Genomic DNA, 17,412 nt, shown 5'->3' with positions numbered 1-17,412 from the left:
TCTGGTCTCTGGCATCTGGTCTCTTATACCCCTGATGATGCTGTGCGGCCAGCTAATCACTGCAAGACCACAACAAAGATGGCTGCGGCATTGCAGTGCCTGGCAGACAATCCCTGCAACGTGATTGAGTCTCTAAAGACCACCAAAAATGCAGGGTGGAGACCTGAGTTCCCGCTGACTAATTCCAGAAATGGTTGGTGCTCGCCAAGTACACTGAGTACAGTAATACTTAGTCGAGTAACGAGTAGTGGCGAGCACGTTCGCTCATCGCTAAATGTCACTTATTGCTCTCTGGGATCTATTAAATCCAGAGCATAATATACATAACATATAGAAAGTAAAAAATATAATTCTTATATTCATCTTACCACTCACCTCTCTCGCCTCTCCACTGTTCACCATCTTGTCCTTAGCAAATCTTATCACCGCCATCAAGCATTGAAATCCCTGGCCTCTTCACGCTAGGAACAAGACATTTTTGCACAAGTTTGCATAAGGTCATGATGGCATGAAGTCAAGACTTGCGCTGTGACCTTGAGCTTTCATGCATGGAAACACTCTGGGCCTCATCAAAGCTGAAAGTCCAGGCAGTAATAGGAGGATGCTTTTGTGTTAAGCAACAGAACATGAATAGTGGAAGGGCAGAGATGTAAGCGGCAAGGTGAGTATAAATGTTTGCTTTTATGTTTTAGTCTTTCCGTGTCTATTTACAGTTCCACGGGGAAGCAAATTACAAAAGTATGTGCATCTTGGCAAATACAGAATATTCCAGTAGAATCCAATTCCACTCAAATATAATTGCTAATCTCTATTGGCTGAAGTTTGTGTTAAAGACTCCACTGCTGCTTTGCACTGCCTGTTGCTCTGCACTGTCTGCTATCATCTGCAGTGATTATGTCCTGTCAACAGTGCTGAAGTCAACCAGTGAGCTCAACAGCTCTAAACGACCCAGGTTGTAAACTTGAGCAGAATTCCTGAATTCAGTCTTTGGCTGAGGCATTATAGATGCAGTGTCAGTGCTCTAAATAAACAACAATAGATAGTAGATTCAATGCTGAGCTTGTCATGGTTAAGACAAGCACACATGTACTTATTTATTTTTTTAGGTTCGGCATAATATTTAATATTCATTTGACCTTTATATTGAACATATATTGATCTACACTTTTACTATGTAGAAATGATTGAATCTACTGTTATTCAAATTTGGCATTTTTTGCTCAAATCCGGCCAAAAACTTTAAATAGCATCAAATGTATTTGAGGCAAATTGAATGTACATCGTTATGGACTGTGGTCTCTCCAGATCTCCGACCATTATAGAACTATAATAAAATAATTATAATTACCCTGCCCTCAACTGTCCCACTGCACAGCTCCATTCTAGTTTGATCATCTCCTTTGTTCTTGTCACTCTGATCAGAGCATGACTAGGCAATCTTCAGCACATTTTTTAGCTTTTCATGTTCAGCATCTTTTGTATTGACTATTTCACGATGAGAGTCATAATGTTGCAGCCTTGTCAGCACAGGAGATGCCAAAGGTAGCAAGCACTGGAAAAATGCCAAAGATAGCTCAGTAAGGATCACACTGGTGACTGGACTGAACAAGAAACTTAAAGGTCAGGTAAAGTAAAAAAAAATTATAACATATTTCTGAGAAGAGGCAAATGGTGGAACCGCCAATGGGAACTGTACATGCAGTGTTACATTTGTCTGTAAATGGTATAAGAAAACTGTTCACAAATGAATAAACAGAACTGTTTATACTTGCAACGGTGTGCATTTATTTTCTCCGAGTGCTTGTGGCTAAGAGGACTACTCCCACAATCATGCTTCACCGGTGATCACGTAGTCTGACTTTTGGTCAGAACAAAACAGCTGCAATACTGTTTTCTCTTGGTTTCAGCAACATTGTGGTCCCTTGAGTCACCATGTGACTGCATTTGTGACCTGTCAAATCACACAGTGGATGGTGCATTTAGCGGTGGTCACTTTTGATCCTTATTAATGCAAGTTTATAAGACCCAGAACAAGGTTGAAGAGCCATGCAATGAGTCTCTTAGATTTACATTTGTGGAGTAACCAAAGCACCACACAGTGATCAGGGAGGTTACAGATGAGGTCATGTGGGGCTGGAGTGGAGAAGATCAGAATCCAGGAGAAGTTGCTTATTGGGGAGCATGTTAAAACTTCCATACCACTTATACACATGACAGCTATCAAATTGACAAATTAAAAAATTCACGAGTGGAGCTTTAAAACAATAAATATGTGATAATACTAAACTGACCATGGATAATATATCTAATTTAGAAGTTCTTTGGATTTGAGTAGGATCCTTAAGACAATTTAATTGCTAATTGCAATCACTGATCGTTTGTTATAAAGGAGAAACTAAAATCTAACAGAACAGGTTTTAACATATTAGATCCTTTGTTTCTCACAGAGATTTACTACATTAGACATTTCTGCCAGCCACTTCTATAAACCGGAGCCAAACTTTCATGTTAATGTCAGTTATTGTTTGGCTGACAGCCATTTTATGACTCTTATGTTGAATTTGGTATTTTTGTAAATACAATAACTTTTTAACTAACAATTTATGCATAATAACAGCAAACATTTTAGGCAACACTTTCATTATTCATTTTTTTTTATCTAAGAAGTTTGGTGTTCTCCTGTCATTGAGCTTATCTATACTTATTTTATTAGTGATCACTACATTTTACACCTTAGACTGCATAATAAATACTTTCATTTTTCCGTATCCCTAGGAACTAACAATCCTTTAGGACTTTATTTGAATTCATTTTTGTTTAATCTCAAACACTTTTATATTCACAATATTTTAAAATAAACATAAAAAATGTCATTCTTACTGTGAGCACAGGGTATATTGTATCTACAGACATGAAGGAAAATCATAAAGAAAAAGACTAATTACATTGTTAATTGAAGTTACCTGCTTTAAATTACATAGAGATAAATTAGAGAGATTAGTGCTGCACTCAAAAAAAACATCTGTTGCACCAAGTCTAAAGGAAAAGATAAATACAAATAATTTTCTTTGTGGTTAATTTGCCTCTACCTCCTCTAAAGATTTTTAAAGAGCTAAAAATACAAGTAGCCATTTATTTTTAAAGAACTTCACACAGAATATCAAAGTATCTAATGATCTTGCAGGCTGAACTTCATCTGTGCAGTGTATTATTAGATGTAGCAAGCTGCACACTGGCAGCAATGTAACTTTCATTGCCTTTCAAAAATGTAAAAATATGTGTCTGTTTAGTAATTGAAGCTAAAGTGTCACTCTTAGCTCAAGATAAAATGCCACCTATTTGTTAGAGGGTACAAAGGCTGATCTAAAAGTTTTTCTAATATAACTGTAACTTAAGTTAATATTGGTTGATCAGTAAAAAAAATATTCATGATATTTGTGTATAAGATGAAAGATTGTTTTGCTTCTAATTTATAGGCACTAGTGATGAGCGAATATACTCATTGCTCAAGATTTCTCGAGCATGCTCGGGGGTCCTCAGAGTATTTTTTAGTGCTCGGAGATTTAGTTTTTCTTGCTACAGCTGAATGATTTACATCTGTTAGCCAGCATAAGTACATGTGGGGGTTGCCTGGTCGCTAGGGAATTCCCACATTTACTTATGCTGGCTAACAGATGTAGATCATTCAGCTGCGGCAAGAAAAACTAAATCTCCGAGCACTAAAAAATACTCGGAGGACACCCGAGCATGCTCGAGAAATCTCGAATAACGAGTACATTCGCTCATCACTAATAGGCAATGATTCAAAATACACAGAAAAACACATCAAGCTTATAGTTATACAAAAGTTTCAATGTCAGTGTAAATAATATTAACTGAAAATGAAGTGTACGCTCAACTTCCCAACTTCAACTACAGTAGAATTGGGAACTGCCCGAGGGAATGATTAAAATTAATTTATTAGGTAATCCCATTAGGTCTCATTCACAGGACAATTTTTCACAAATGTCTTCTGTGTTTTTCATGGATAAAACATATATCCATTATAATCTATGGATCTGTTCACACTAGAGATGAGCAAACAATCTATATTTTTACTGATTCAACTAGAATATTGCAAAAATGCATATTTGTGACAATGAAGATTTTTGTGTGCGCAGATGGACATATTTCTTGTGTGAAGATCGCACATTGGCTCTTCTGACCTGAGCATGACTGCTGAATAAGAATACATCATGCTGTCACACTCCGGTAAGGACAGGTGCAAGGCCAGTCTGTCCATATATCCTGTGATATGATATTCGCATGAATAAATACAGCCATCTGTGTGCACCCTAACTCCCTAACATCGTGTAGATTCAACAAAATGGCTGTATTTGGACTCCATTTTACTAAACCATAAAGGACCATCAAAAGGTTAAAACAATTTTTTTTTACTCATCTTACTTTTCACCTTTGCATGCTTCCTACAAAAAATGAAGTCACATATCCTTATACCTCGTAGGTAAAAAACATGTCACTTTATGATATTGAAAATTACACTAAGACAATACAAATCGGGACATAAGTGTAGAGTGACAACAATGCAGTACAAAAATAGTAATAAATAATAACATAACAGTAAAAGACAATAAGCTAATGCAGCATTATAATGGTATAGATTATCATGAGTAGGAGTACTGACTGTATAGTACTAAAGCTGTAAAAAGCATATTTATGTGTGCAAATGATTACCCATGCTCCATCTGTCCTGATGAGTCCCACAAACCTCAACACATGTTTAAACCTTTGTCATCTACTGTGAATTGAATTGCTTGCTTTTCTTCTATCTGTGTAATATAAATACTTATAAATATATATATATATATATATATATATAGAGAGAGAGAAATATATATGTATGTGTCACTGACATAAATACATGCACTGCTCAAAGAATAAAGGGATAACTAAAATTCCACATCCTAGATATCACTGAATGAAATATTCCAGTTATAAATCTTTATTCATTACATAGTGGAATATGTTGAGTACAATAACACCTTAAAATGATAAACGTAAATCACAACTAATATCCCACGGAGGTCTTGAGTTGGAATGATGCTCAAAATCAAAGTGGAAAATTAAGTTACAGGCTGATCCAACTTCAGTGGAAATATCTCAAGACAAGGAAATGATGCTCATTAGTGTGTGTGGCCTCCACATGCCTGTATGACCTCCCTACAATGCCTGGGCATGCTCCTGATGAGGTGGCGGATGGTCTCATTAGGGATCTACTCCCAGACCTGGACTAAAGCATCCGCCAACTCCTGGACAGTTTGTGGTGCAACGTGACATTGGTGGATTGTGCGAGACATGATGTCCCAGAAGTGTTCAATTGGATTCAGGTCAGGGGAATGGGCAGGCCAGTCCATAGTTTCAATGCCTTCATCTTGCAGGAACTGCTGACACACTCCAGCCACTTGAGGTCTGGCATTGTCATGCGTTAGGAGGAACTCAGGGCCAACCGCACTAGCATATGGTCACATAAGGGGTCTGAGGATCTCATCTCGGTACCTAATGGCAGTCAGGCTACCTCTGGCAAGTAAATGGAGGGCTGTGCAGCCCTCTAAAGAAATGCCACCCCACACCATTACTGACCCACTGCCAAACTGGTCATGCTGAAGGATGATGCAAGCAGCAGATCACTCTCCACAGCATCTCCAGACTCTGTCATGTCTGTCACATATGCTCAGTGTGAACCTGCTTTCATCTGTGAAGAGCACAGGGTGCCAGTGGTGAATTTGCCAATCCTGGTGTTCTGCGGCAAATGCCAAGTGTCCTGCATGGTGTTGGGCTGTGAGCACAACATCCATCTGTGGACGTCAGGCACTCAGACCATCCTCATGGAGTTGGTTTCTAACCATTTGTGCAGACACATGCACATTTGTGGCCTGTTGGAGGTCAGTTTGCAGGGCTCTGACAGTGCTACTCCTGCTCCTCCTTGCACAAAGGCTGAGGTAGCGGTCCTGCTGCTGGGTTGTTGCCCTCCTATGGCTCCCTCTATGTCTCCTAGTGTACTGGTGTGTCTCCTGATAGCACCTCCAGCCTCTGGATACTACGCTGATGGACACAGCAAATCTTCTTTCCATAGTTCACATTGATGTGCCATCCTGGATGAGCTGCGGTACCTGAGCCACTTGTGTGGGTTGTAACGACCGTCTCATGCTACCACGAGTGTTAAAGCACAACCAACATTCAAAAGTGACCAACACATCAGCCAGAAAGCATTGGTACTGAGATGAGGTCTGTGGTCCCCCCTGCAGAACCACTCCTTTATTGAGTGTGTCTTGATAATTGCCATTAATTCCCATCTGTTATCTATTTCATTTGCACAACAGCAAGTGACATTGATTGATAAACAGTGTTGCTTCCTAATTTACATAGTTACATAGTTATTAAGGTTGAAGGAAGACTTTAAGTCCATCTAGTTCAACCCATAGCCTAACATGCCCTAACATGTTGATCCAGGGGAAGGCAAAAAAAACCCATGTGGTAAGAGTAAGCTCCATCATGGGGAAAAAAATTCCTTCCCGACCCCACATACGGCAATCAGACTAGTTCCCTGGATCAACGCCTTATCAAGGAATCTAATATATATATACCCTGTAACATTATACTTTTCCAGAAAGGTATCCAGTCCCCTCTTAAATTTAAGTAATGAATCACTCATTACAACATCATATGGCAGAGAGTGCCATAGTCTCACTGCTCTTACAGTAAAGAATCCGCGTCTGTTATTATGCTTAAAACTTTTTTCTTCCAGACGTAGAGGATGCCCCCTTGTCCCTGTCACCGGTCTATGATTAAAAAGATCATCAGAAAGGTCTTTGTACTGTCCCCTCATATATTTATACATTAACATAAGATCACCCCTTACCCTTCGTTTTTCCAAACTAAATAGCCCCAAGTGTAATAACCTATCTTGGTATTGCAGACCCCCCAGTCCTCTAATAACCTTGGTCGCTCTTCTCTGCACCCGCTCTAGTTCAGCTATGTCTTTCTTATACACCGGAGACCAGAACTGTGCACAGTATTCTAAGTGTGGTCGAACTAGTGACTTGTATAGAGGTAAAATTATGTTCTCCTCATGAGCATCTATGCCTCTTTTAATGCATCCCATTATTTTATTTGCCTTTGTAGCAGCTGCCTGACACTGGCCACTGAATATGAGTTTGTCATCCACCCATACACCTAGGTCTTTTTCATTGACGGTTTTGCCCAGAGTTTTAGAATTAAGCACATAGTTATACATCTTATTACTTCTACCCAATTGCATGACCTTACATTTATCCCCATTAAAGCTCATTTGCCATTTATCAGCCCAAGCTTCTAGTTTACATAATTCATCCTGTAATATAAAATTGTCCTCCTCTGTATTGATTACCCTGCAGAGTTTAGTGTCATCTGCAAATATTGAAATTCTACTCTGAATGCCCCCTACAAGGTCATTAATAAATATGTTTAAAAGAAGAGGGCCCAATACTGACCCCTGTGGTACCCCACTACTAACCGCGACCCAGTCCGAGTGTGCTCCATTAATAACCACCCTTTGTTTCCTATCCCTGAGCCAGCTCTCAACCCACTTGCACATATTTTCCCATCCCCATTATTCTCATTTTATGTATCAACCTTTTGTGTGGCACCGTATCAAAAGCTTTTGAAAAGTCCATATACACTACATCTACTGGGTTCACTTGGTCCAGTCCGGAACATACCTCTTCATAGAAGCTGATCAAGTTAGTCTGACATGAACGGTCCCTAGTAAACCCGTGCTGATACTGGGTCATGAGGTTATTCCTCTTCAGATACTCCAGTATAGCATCCCTTAGAATGCCCTCCAGGATTTTGCCCACAGTAGAGGTTAAGCTTACTGGCCTATAATTACAGAGTTCAGTTTTTGTCCCCTTTTTGAATATTGGCACCACATTTGCTATACGCCAGTCCTGTGGTACATACAAAGAACCCGGCACTCAACTTAAATTGAGATTTTTTATTCTGTAGTATGAACAAAACGTTTCGGCCTGGTATGGCCTTCGTCAGTTACTACAATATTGTGAGAAAGATAGAAAATTACATCCATCTGTAAATACACATGTGAATATATCCAAAAATAGAAAAAAAGAAAATCAGAAAAAAATCTGAGAAAACAAGGTATATACAGTAAATAGTGAGGTCATAATTTTTCTTATGCTAGAAAACTACAAAAGAGAGGAGCCGCCAAATACATCTAAAGCCCCCTAATAATAGTGGATGGAGTGGAGAAAAAGTAAGGCTGTTCGTACCGTACTGTAGGATAACTGAGGATCCACTCAGTAAGACTGATAGATCTGTGGTTTATCACTAAAATGTGAAAAGGGGAAAACCCGCCATGTTAATCATAGAGGATATATATATGAAAGTGCGTCCGTACACATGATGTAGAGTCCCCAAGAAAATAGCCAGTACCTGGAGGATTTTTCCTTTAAGGCGAGCAAAAGAGGAAGCAGCACGTCTGAATGCTGTGACAGAAAAGGGTGCTCTGGTAAGGATTGGTACTGGGTAAGTGGCGTCATGGTGGCAGGAGGTAGTGGTGGGAGTGTTACCTGGTGCGGTCCAGGTCCTGACGCGGTGTCCACCGCTGTCGGCGAGATGCCCGAGTGTAAGGACGCCAAAGCGGCATTCCTTATGTGTATGCCGGCCGGGCCGGAAGTGACGTGCCGGAAGTGACCGCACGTTACTGCCGTGACTGACAGAACTATGTCAGCCAACCAGAGGACGGTAAAGGAGGGAGGAGCGACAATAGTGTATGTGTACTATTGCGTGAATACAGCAGGGGAGTTCCGGATGGTACGTGAGGTGATAACAGCGCTGGTGGATGAGGAGGTGACGGTGATACGTATTCTATCCACTGTGACAGCGCAGTGCCTGCAGGAAGAATGGACGTGACGTCAGTATCGAGCCTGAGGGACAGAGCCTGGACAAGAACGTGGTGATCAAATGGGTGAGACAAGCACCTAGTCGGAAACAACCCAAAGGGCCAAAGTCAGATGGGAGCATGGTAACCAGGGGGAGAAATGGAAGGGTAGTCAGGAACTATCCAGGGGGGCAGGAAACTGGGGAAAGCAAAGCGGTACCAAAATGGAGGACAGAAATGCAAGTCAGAGAACAAGCCAGGTCATACACACAACAGGGGCCACACATACAGAGAAACAACGATTACCAACTGAGTAACCTAGGTCAGCTGCCCTAGCTGAGGGACCGGAACTGTCACCGACACCGGACCTCAGTCGTATCGCAACTAAATAGCCATCCTCACCCCAGAGGCAATTGGATTAATCCCTGTCTGACCAGGATGAGATAAAGACAAAACTCCATCCTGGATCATAACACATGGGAATCGGGGCTTATTAAATGTTCTACCATTTTAATGGACAAGCTCATAGAACATGACCAGGTTCTGCTTACCAAAATCAAAGATGATATCAAAAGATGTGGGAACCAGTTGTCTAACTTTGAAACAATCAATACTGCCAGGCATTCCAGCTCAAACTCAAGATCATGATTGACCTTTTTGAGAAATAAATAATTAATGGGAAAGGAAACATATTCAATAGGGATAAAATGGACTTTCACAAAGGTAGAGCATTTAAGTGGGTATATCATGGCATAGACGCTCCTTAATGCAGGAACCTAAGATTACTAATAAGCTTATTCCAAGACAGGATTTGTCCTCTAGTAGCGATTTTTTATCCTCGGATCCCAGCGACGCCGAAGGTGCCACAGGAGGGGCCAGCGGAAAAAGAGACTGGAACAAGAAAAAGGGGAGAACATATAAGAATTGGTCACCAGGTCACCAACATTCAGGAGAGAGCCAGATTCAACAGGAGACAATAGATCGATCTGAATCGAACTCGACACCCAAAAATAACTTGCAAACCATTAATCTCTCCTTATAAGTTCTCTCTGACACTGAAGCATTATTCTTATCATGTAGACGCTCTTCCTTTCTAATAAATACCCTTAACAATTTCATATTGATTAACCCCTTTCTATCATCAGATGTACTATCCCGTCGAGGTGCCCGTATGACCATCGACGGGATAGTACATCATGCGCGATCAGACAACTCCTGGCACTTTATTAACCAGAACACTGCTTATCATACAAGATCGCAGCTTTCCGGTGGCATAGGGAAGAATCGCGCAGGGAGGGACCTCTCTGCGTGCTTCCCTGAGAACCTCAGAACAACGCGATGTGATCGCGTTGTTCCGAGGGTCTCCTCGCTGCAGGCCCCTGGATCCAAGATGGCCACAGGGTCCTTCCTGGTCCTGCAAGGAGGTGGCTTCGCAGTGCCCGCTGAGAGCAGTTGCTGAGAAGCCTCCTTCACTGTCTGTCAGTTCGCTGATCTGACACAGTGCTCTGCAAAGTGTCAGATCAGCGATCTGACTTTATACTGTGATGTCCCACCCTGGGACAATGTGAAAAAGTAAAAAAAAAATAACATGTGTGAAAATATTTTTTTTTTAATTCCTAAATAAAGAAAAAAAATATTTTTCTAAAAAAATACATTTCTTTATGTAAATGAAAAAAAAATAAAAGTACACATATTTAGTATTGCCACTTCCATAATGACCTGACCTATAAAACTGTCCCATTAGTTAACCCCTTCAGTGAACACCATAAAAAAGAGGCAAAAAGCAAAGCTTTATCATCATACTGCCGAACAAAATAGCACGCCATCAAAAAGACATATAAATAAACATGGTACCACTGAAAATGTCATCTCGTCCTGCAAAAAATGAGCCACTATACAGCATCATCAGCAAAAAAATAAAAAAGTTACAGCCCTCAGAATAAAGCGATGCAAAAATAATTATTTTTTATATAAAAAAGTTTTTATTGTATAAAAGCGCCAAAACATAAAAAAATATATAAATGAGGTATCGCTGTAATCATACTGACCTGAAGAATAAAACTGCTTTATCAATTTTACCAAATGTGGAATGGTATAAATGCAGCACCCCCAAAAAATTCAAGAATTGCTGGTTTTTGTTCATTCTGCCTCCCAAAAATCAGAATAAAAAGTTATCAAAAATGTCTTATGCCCGAAAATGGCACCAATAAAAACGTCAACTCGTTCCACAAAAAAAATATCTCACATGACTCTGTGGGTCAAAATATGGAAAAATTTTAGCTCTTAAAATGTGGTGATGCAAAAACTATTGTTTGCAATAAAAAGAGTCTTTGTGTGATAGCTGCCAAAAAAAACCCACTATAAAAACCCACTATAAAAACCCACTATAAATAATAAATCAAACTCCCTTTTATCTCCCCCTTAGTTAGGAAAAAATAATAAAATATAAAAAATGTATTTATTTCGATTTTCCCATTAGGGTTTGGGTTAGGGCTAAAGTTAGGGTTGGGGCTAAAGTTAGGGTTATGGTTGGGGCTAAAGTTAGGGTTAATGCATACGTAGCAAACTGAGGGATTCTTATCATTACATCACAACATGAGCATGTAGATCTTGTCCACCCATGCGCAATTCCTGTCTCATACCATTTATCCGGATATGATCTTCTTTTCAGAACTGTGTCTCCACTATCATGGTACTCTCGGCATTCTCTGGTATTCCTTTTGCAGTGGTGACATGGTATTTAATTGATTTTTGATAAAACGCCTGTCTAATAGTTTGGGTAAGTCCATAACCATATGTAAAGCATGGCATGTTTATATTAAATGGGTGGCCATCCGTAGTTATCTGACCCAGATCTCATAGACACGCATCTCATCTCCGGAACCACTGGCTCTAACATATGGGCACTCAGTCTGGAATTGGGTACATGCAGCAGCTGTAATGAGTAATTCAATTAAAGTAGGATGATTTATAAAGCTTATTGAGTGTATTCACACCATGTTGTCGACCCCTGAAGAAGCCATGACAGTGGTGACACGTGTCCGGTTCTCATTTGGCCCACTTTGACAAATTATACCCAAAACTGATCTTGAACTATTGGCATCTCCATATGGTATGTGCTGGAGTCAGTATTATGTGACTCCTCTTCCTAACCACCTGTTCTGTCGTGCATCCTTACTAAATCAAGCTTTAGCTACATCCCCTTGTGTCTTTTTTATAGGTACGTTCCTTTTCCACCTTATTTTACTTGCTAAAGTGATTTGATCTATTTTTTGGACAGCTATTGTTGTTTTCTTTCTTGGTTTAGACAGACCATAGCGCAGATATTCATTGGTAATTTGCATCTCAAGTTCTAGGGCTTTTTTGGGGGGATGGGATATTAAACTCATAAACTCAGTGTTATTGAAACCACTGAGATTTAAGGAGCATAAACATAAAGGAACAGTGTTCAAATTTACCAGTTTTCATAACATATAACTGTAGTTGTGTACATTTGGCATTATGGGTACTGTGCAATTTTGACAATGATAGGTAGCATTTTCTTGTCACTTGGGTCTGTGTTCAACATGATCTCTGTTGTTTGTAAACATTATTTTTAAATGATTTTATAGTTGATTGTCTGGTGTTTTTTTTGTACACTCTAATAAAATTAATACAAATGAATACATTTTTCGTATTAACATTTTTGGTTGGTTCCTGGCCTTGTTACTTATCTCTTTTCTCCCAGGTTGATAGTACATAAGCATATATGTTACATAGATAGAAGATAAGCTGGCAATACAGCAGCCGCAGTAGTGTAAAATCACAGCAGGAGCCGACAGGATAGAAGAGATGGATTACATATAGTAATTACAAATATAATGTATGTAATTAATAAAAGATTATTTTTCTGAAAAAAATTGTGTGGGCTCCCACGTAATTTTCATAACCAGCAGAGAGAAAGCCGACAGCTGTGGGCAGGTGTTTATAGCCTGGGAAGGGTCTAATACCCATGGAGTTTCCCAGGCTACTAATATCAGCTCACAGCTATATATTTAGGTTTTACCCCCTATGATTAACAAGGACAAAGACTATGCAGACAGCTGCAGGCTGATATTAATAGCTAAAGAGGGGGCCATGGATATTACCCCCAGGCTAATAACGTTAGCTTTCAGCCACCCCAGGAAATGTGCATCTTTAAGATGCACTAATTCTGGCACTTAGCCTCTCTATTCTCACTTGCCCTGTAGCGGTTGCGAGTGGCGTGATAGTTGGGGGGTTTGATTTCACCTTTGTATTGTCAGGTGATATCAAGCCCTAAGGTTAGTAATGGAGAGGCATCAATAAGACGCCCCCATTACTAACCCAATAGTCACATTGTATAAAACACACACATATAATAAAGTCCTTTAACCCCTTTCTGACCTCAGACAGGATAGTACGTCCGAGGTCAGAAGCCCTGCTTTGATGCAGGCTCTGGAGGTGAGCCTGCATCAAAGACAGGACATGTCAGCTATTTTGAACAGCTGACATGTGCCCGCAATAGCGGCGGGTGAAATCGCGATTCAGCTGCCGCTATGAACTAGTTAAATGCCACTGTCAAACACAGACAGCGGCATTTAACTACCGCTTCCGGCCGCGCGGCCGGAAATGCGCTCATCGCCGACCCCTGTCACATGATCAGGGGTCAGCGATGCTTCTGCATTGTAACCATAGAGGTCCTTGAGACCTCTATGGTTACTGATCCCCGCTAGCTGTGAGCGCCACCCTGTGGTCGGCGCTCATAGCACACCTGTATTTCTGCTGCATAGCAGCGATCTGATGATCGATGCTATGTAGCAGAGCCAATCCAGTTGTGCCAGCTTCTTGCCTCCCATGGCTATTGCAGCATGGCAAAAGTTAAAAAAAGGTAAAAAAATGTGAAAAAAATAAAAAAAATTTAAAAGTTTAAATCACCTCCCTTTCACCCCCATTCAAAATGAAATTAAAAAAAAAATCAAACCTACACATATTTGATATCGCCACATTCAGAGTCGCCCGATCTATCAATAAAAAAAAGCATTAACCTGATTGCTAAACGGGATAGTGAGAAAAAAATTTGAAAACCCAGAATTACATTTTTTTGGTCGCCGCAACCTGGAATTAAAATGCAATAACGGGTGATCAAAAGAACGTATCTGCACAAACATGGTATCAATAAAAACACCAGCTTGAAACGCAAAAAACAAGCCCTCAACCAACCCCAGATCATGAAAAATGGAGACGCTACGAGTATCAGAAAATGGTGCTTTTTTTTTTTTTTTTTTAGCAAAGTTTGGAAATTTTTTTCACCACTTAGATAAAACGTAACCTAGTCATGTTTGGAGTCTACAAACTGGTAATGACCTGGAAAATCATAATATCAGGTCCGTTTTAGCATTTAGTGAACCTAGCAAAAAAGCCAAACAAAAAATAAGTGTGGGATTGCACTTTTTTTGCAATTTCACCGCACTTGGATTTTTTTCCCATTTTCTAGTACATGACATGCTAAAACCAATGATGTCGTTCAAAAGTAAAACTTGTCCCACAAAAAATAAACCCTCACATGGCCATATTTATGAAATAATAAAAAAGTTATGGCTCTGGGAAGGAGGGGAGCGAAAAACGAACACAGAAAAAACGGAAAATCCCAAGGTCATGAAGGGGTTAATTGAAAAAATGGCACAGACTCCATTAATAATCTTAATTAAACCATACTTACAACCTATCCTTATTCCACCGAAGCCCTAAATCTCCTGTAATAAAACTAAAATTAAAAAAACAACAATATACCATATCTGTCAGTCATTCTGTCCCACGATGTATTCCATGACTGAGGGAAAAATAGTTTTCAACATGGCCGGTGCCAAGATGTGACCACCCAGGCTGAAAACCATAGGTGAATAAACTGCTGCAAGTACAGCCTCAGTGACTAGCGTTGATGTCACTGAGGCTGCGTTCCCAGCTGGGCTGAACTGCAGTGACCTCAATGGCAAGCCAACCCAGCATGTTCATTGGCTGTCAATAAAGTGCCAAACATGCTTGATGGGTCACCTGAATATACCAAGGCAAATACCTAATTACTAGGGTAGTAACAAATAGCTCAAAAGCTGTACTGTTTGTGCAAGTAGAGAATAGTGCTGAATGTATTCGATCACCACTATTTATTCCTTTTTTAATTGCACTTTCTCTCATCTACATTTATGTCTAAAATTGTGCCCACTCCTATGTGAGTCTTCATCCCCCTCTTCACTGAATTTTAATTGTATTGTCTTTTGTCTTGTGCAATTTTGCTTTATAATAAATGGACATTTTTTTAACTAAGTGGTATAAGGATATGTGGCTCCATTTTTTTGTATTAAACATGCTTTGTGCTGGTGCTCTTTCTTGAAAATGTTCTCATTATTTTTCGTGAGGCCTATGGCCCCTAAATTTCTTAACATTATTTTCTATGCTCAGAAATGTATTTTTATTGTACACCTTTCCAGACCTTCCTCCCCATATCATCACTCATCCGGTCTCCTTGTTGCATCTCCTTATTTATGCTGCTGGTGCTGAATCTTTGGGCCTATTCATGCTGAGGAGGTCCTTTAGTGTTCTGAGTATTCAGGCACAAAATCACAGCTAGAGATGAGCGACCCTTTCAAGGTTCGGTTCAGTTGGATTCGCCGAACATTTAGAAGTTCGCTGAACATGTTCACCAAAGGGTTCAACAAACGTATCAGAACACAATTAGATTGTATGGGAGGCTAAACCAAACATCTACACAACACCTTAAGCGATAAGAAAAAGCTTCCCCAACAACTAAAATTAGGAGCAGACAGCAAGAAAAGTGGCTTCAATTGATCCAAAGCAGAAATTTGCAAATGGCACAGCAGCAGTCAGCCATGGGCCATACATGAGGCATAAGTTTCTGGCCCAGCATTTACAGCTTGGAATTGAAGCTTCAGAGGACCTGGTAGTTCAGGGAGCTGTGTAAGCTTTCTTCCCTCAGGGACCCAACACCTCATGCAACAAATACATTTTTTTATTCCAGCCATTCTCAGATGGCAAAAAACGTCAGTTTCACATAGTTATATTGGTTGAGAAATGTAAGGAAAGTAACACAGGAAGTGCACTAATTATTTGACCCACATTAGAACCTTTTATTATGGCACAAAAGCAGTCAACCATTGCCCATGCATGAGGTATTAGGGTCATTTACCGCTCGAAATTGAAGTTTCAATGAGGACCTGGTGGTTAAGGAAGCTGTGTAATCCTTCTTAACTGGGAGCCTTGATACCTTATGCAGTACCTTCAAATTGTTTTTCTTCCAGCCATACTCAGATGGCACAAACATCAGTTTCAAACAATAGTATTGGTAGAAAAATGTAAGGAAAGAGACACAGGTAGCTGATTGAAAATAAGTACAGGTCTGTCTGTATGGGAGCCCTACTTACACAGGTAACCCACCAGATGGAGACCCAACTTGGAGTCTCCGCATTTGAAAAACATAATTTTCAGACATCACTAAAGTGGCATCAATTTCCACAGAGTAGAAACACAGGCAATCCAACAAATGTAGACCAGACTTGGAGTCTTCACATTTTAAAGAATAATTGTCATACACCACTAAATTGGCATCAATTTCCAAAAAGTTGAAACAGTATAATAGGCCTCTGACACAAATTCTACTATGTGCAACTCACCAGATGGGGACCCAACTTGGAGTCTCCTTATTTAAAAAAAAATTGTCAGACACCACTAAAATGGCATCAATTCCAAAGAGTAGAAAAAGTGTAATAGACCTCTAACGCACCTTGTACTACAGGAAACCCACCAGATGGAGACCCAACTTGGAGTCTCCACATTTCAAAAAATAATTGAAACACACTACTAAAGTGGCAACAATTTCCACAGAGTAGAAACAGCATAATAGGCCTCTGACACAAATACTATTACAGGCAACCCACAAAATGAAGACCCAACTTTGGGTTCTCTCCACATTTCAAAAAATTATTGTCATACACCACTATAGCGGCATCAATTTCCAGAGTAGAAACAGTATACCATATATACTCGAGTATAAGCCGACCCGAGTATAAGCAGACCCCCCTAATTTTGCCACAAAAGACTGGGAAAACTTATTGACTCGAGTATAAGCCTAGGATGGAAAATGCAGCAGCTACCGGTGAATTTAAAAATTAAAAATAGATGCTCCATACCATTCATTATGGCCCCATAGATGCTCCACATAAAGCTGTGCCACATATAATGCTCTGCACCATTCATTATGGCCCCATAGATGCTCCACATAAAGCTGTGCCATATATACAATGCTCTGCACCGTTGCCCCATAGATAGCTGTGCCATATATATAATGCTCTGCACCATTGCCCCATAGCTGTGCCATATAGTGCTCTGCACCGTTGCCCCATAGCTGTGCCATATATATAATGCTCTGCACCATTGGCCCATAGCTGTGCCATATATATAGTGCT

This window comes from Ranitomeya variabilis, chromosome 1 (genome assembly GCF_051348905.1).
Source record: "Ranitomeya variabilis isolate aRanVar5 chromosome 1, aRanVar5.hap1, whole genome shotgun sequence".
NCBI lineage: Eukaryota > Metazoa > Chordata > Amphibia > Anura > Dendrobatidae > Ranitomeya > Ranitomeya variabilis.
Note: the sequence above shows the minus strand (reverse complement) of the source record.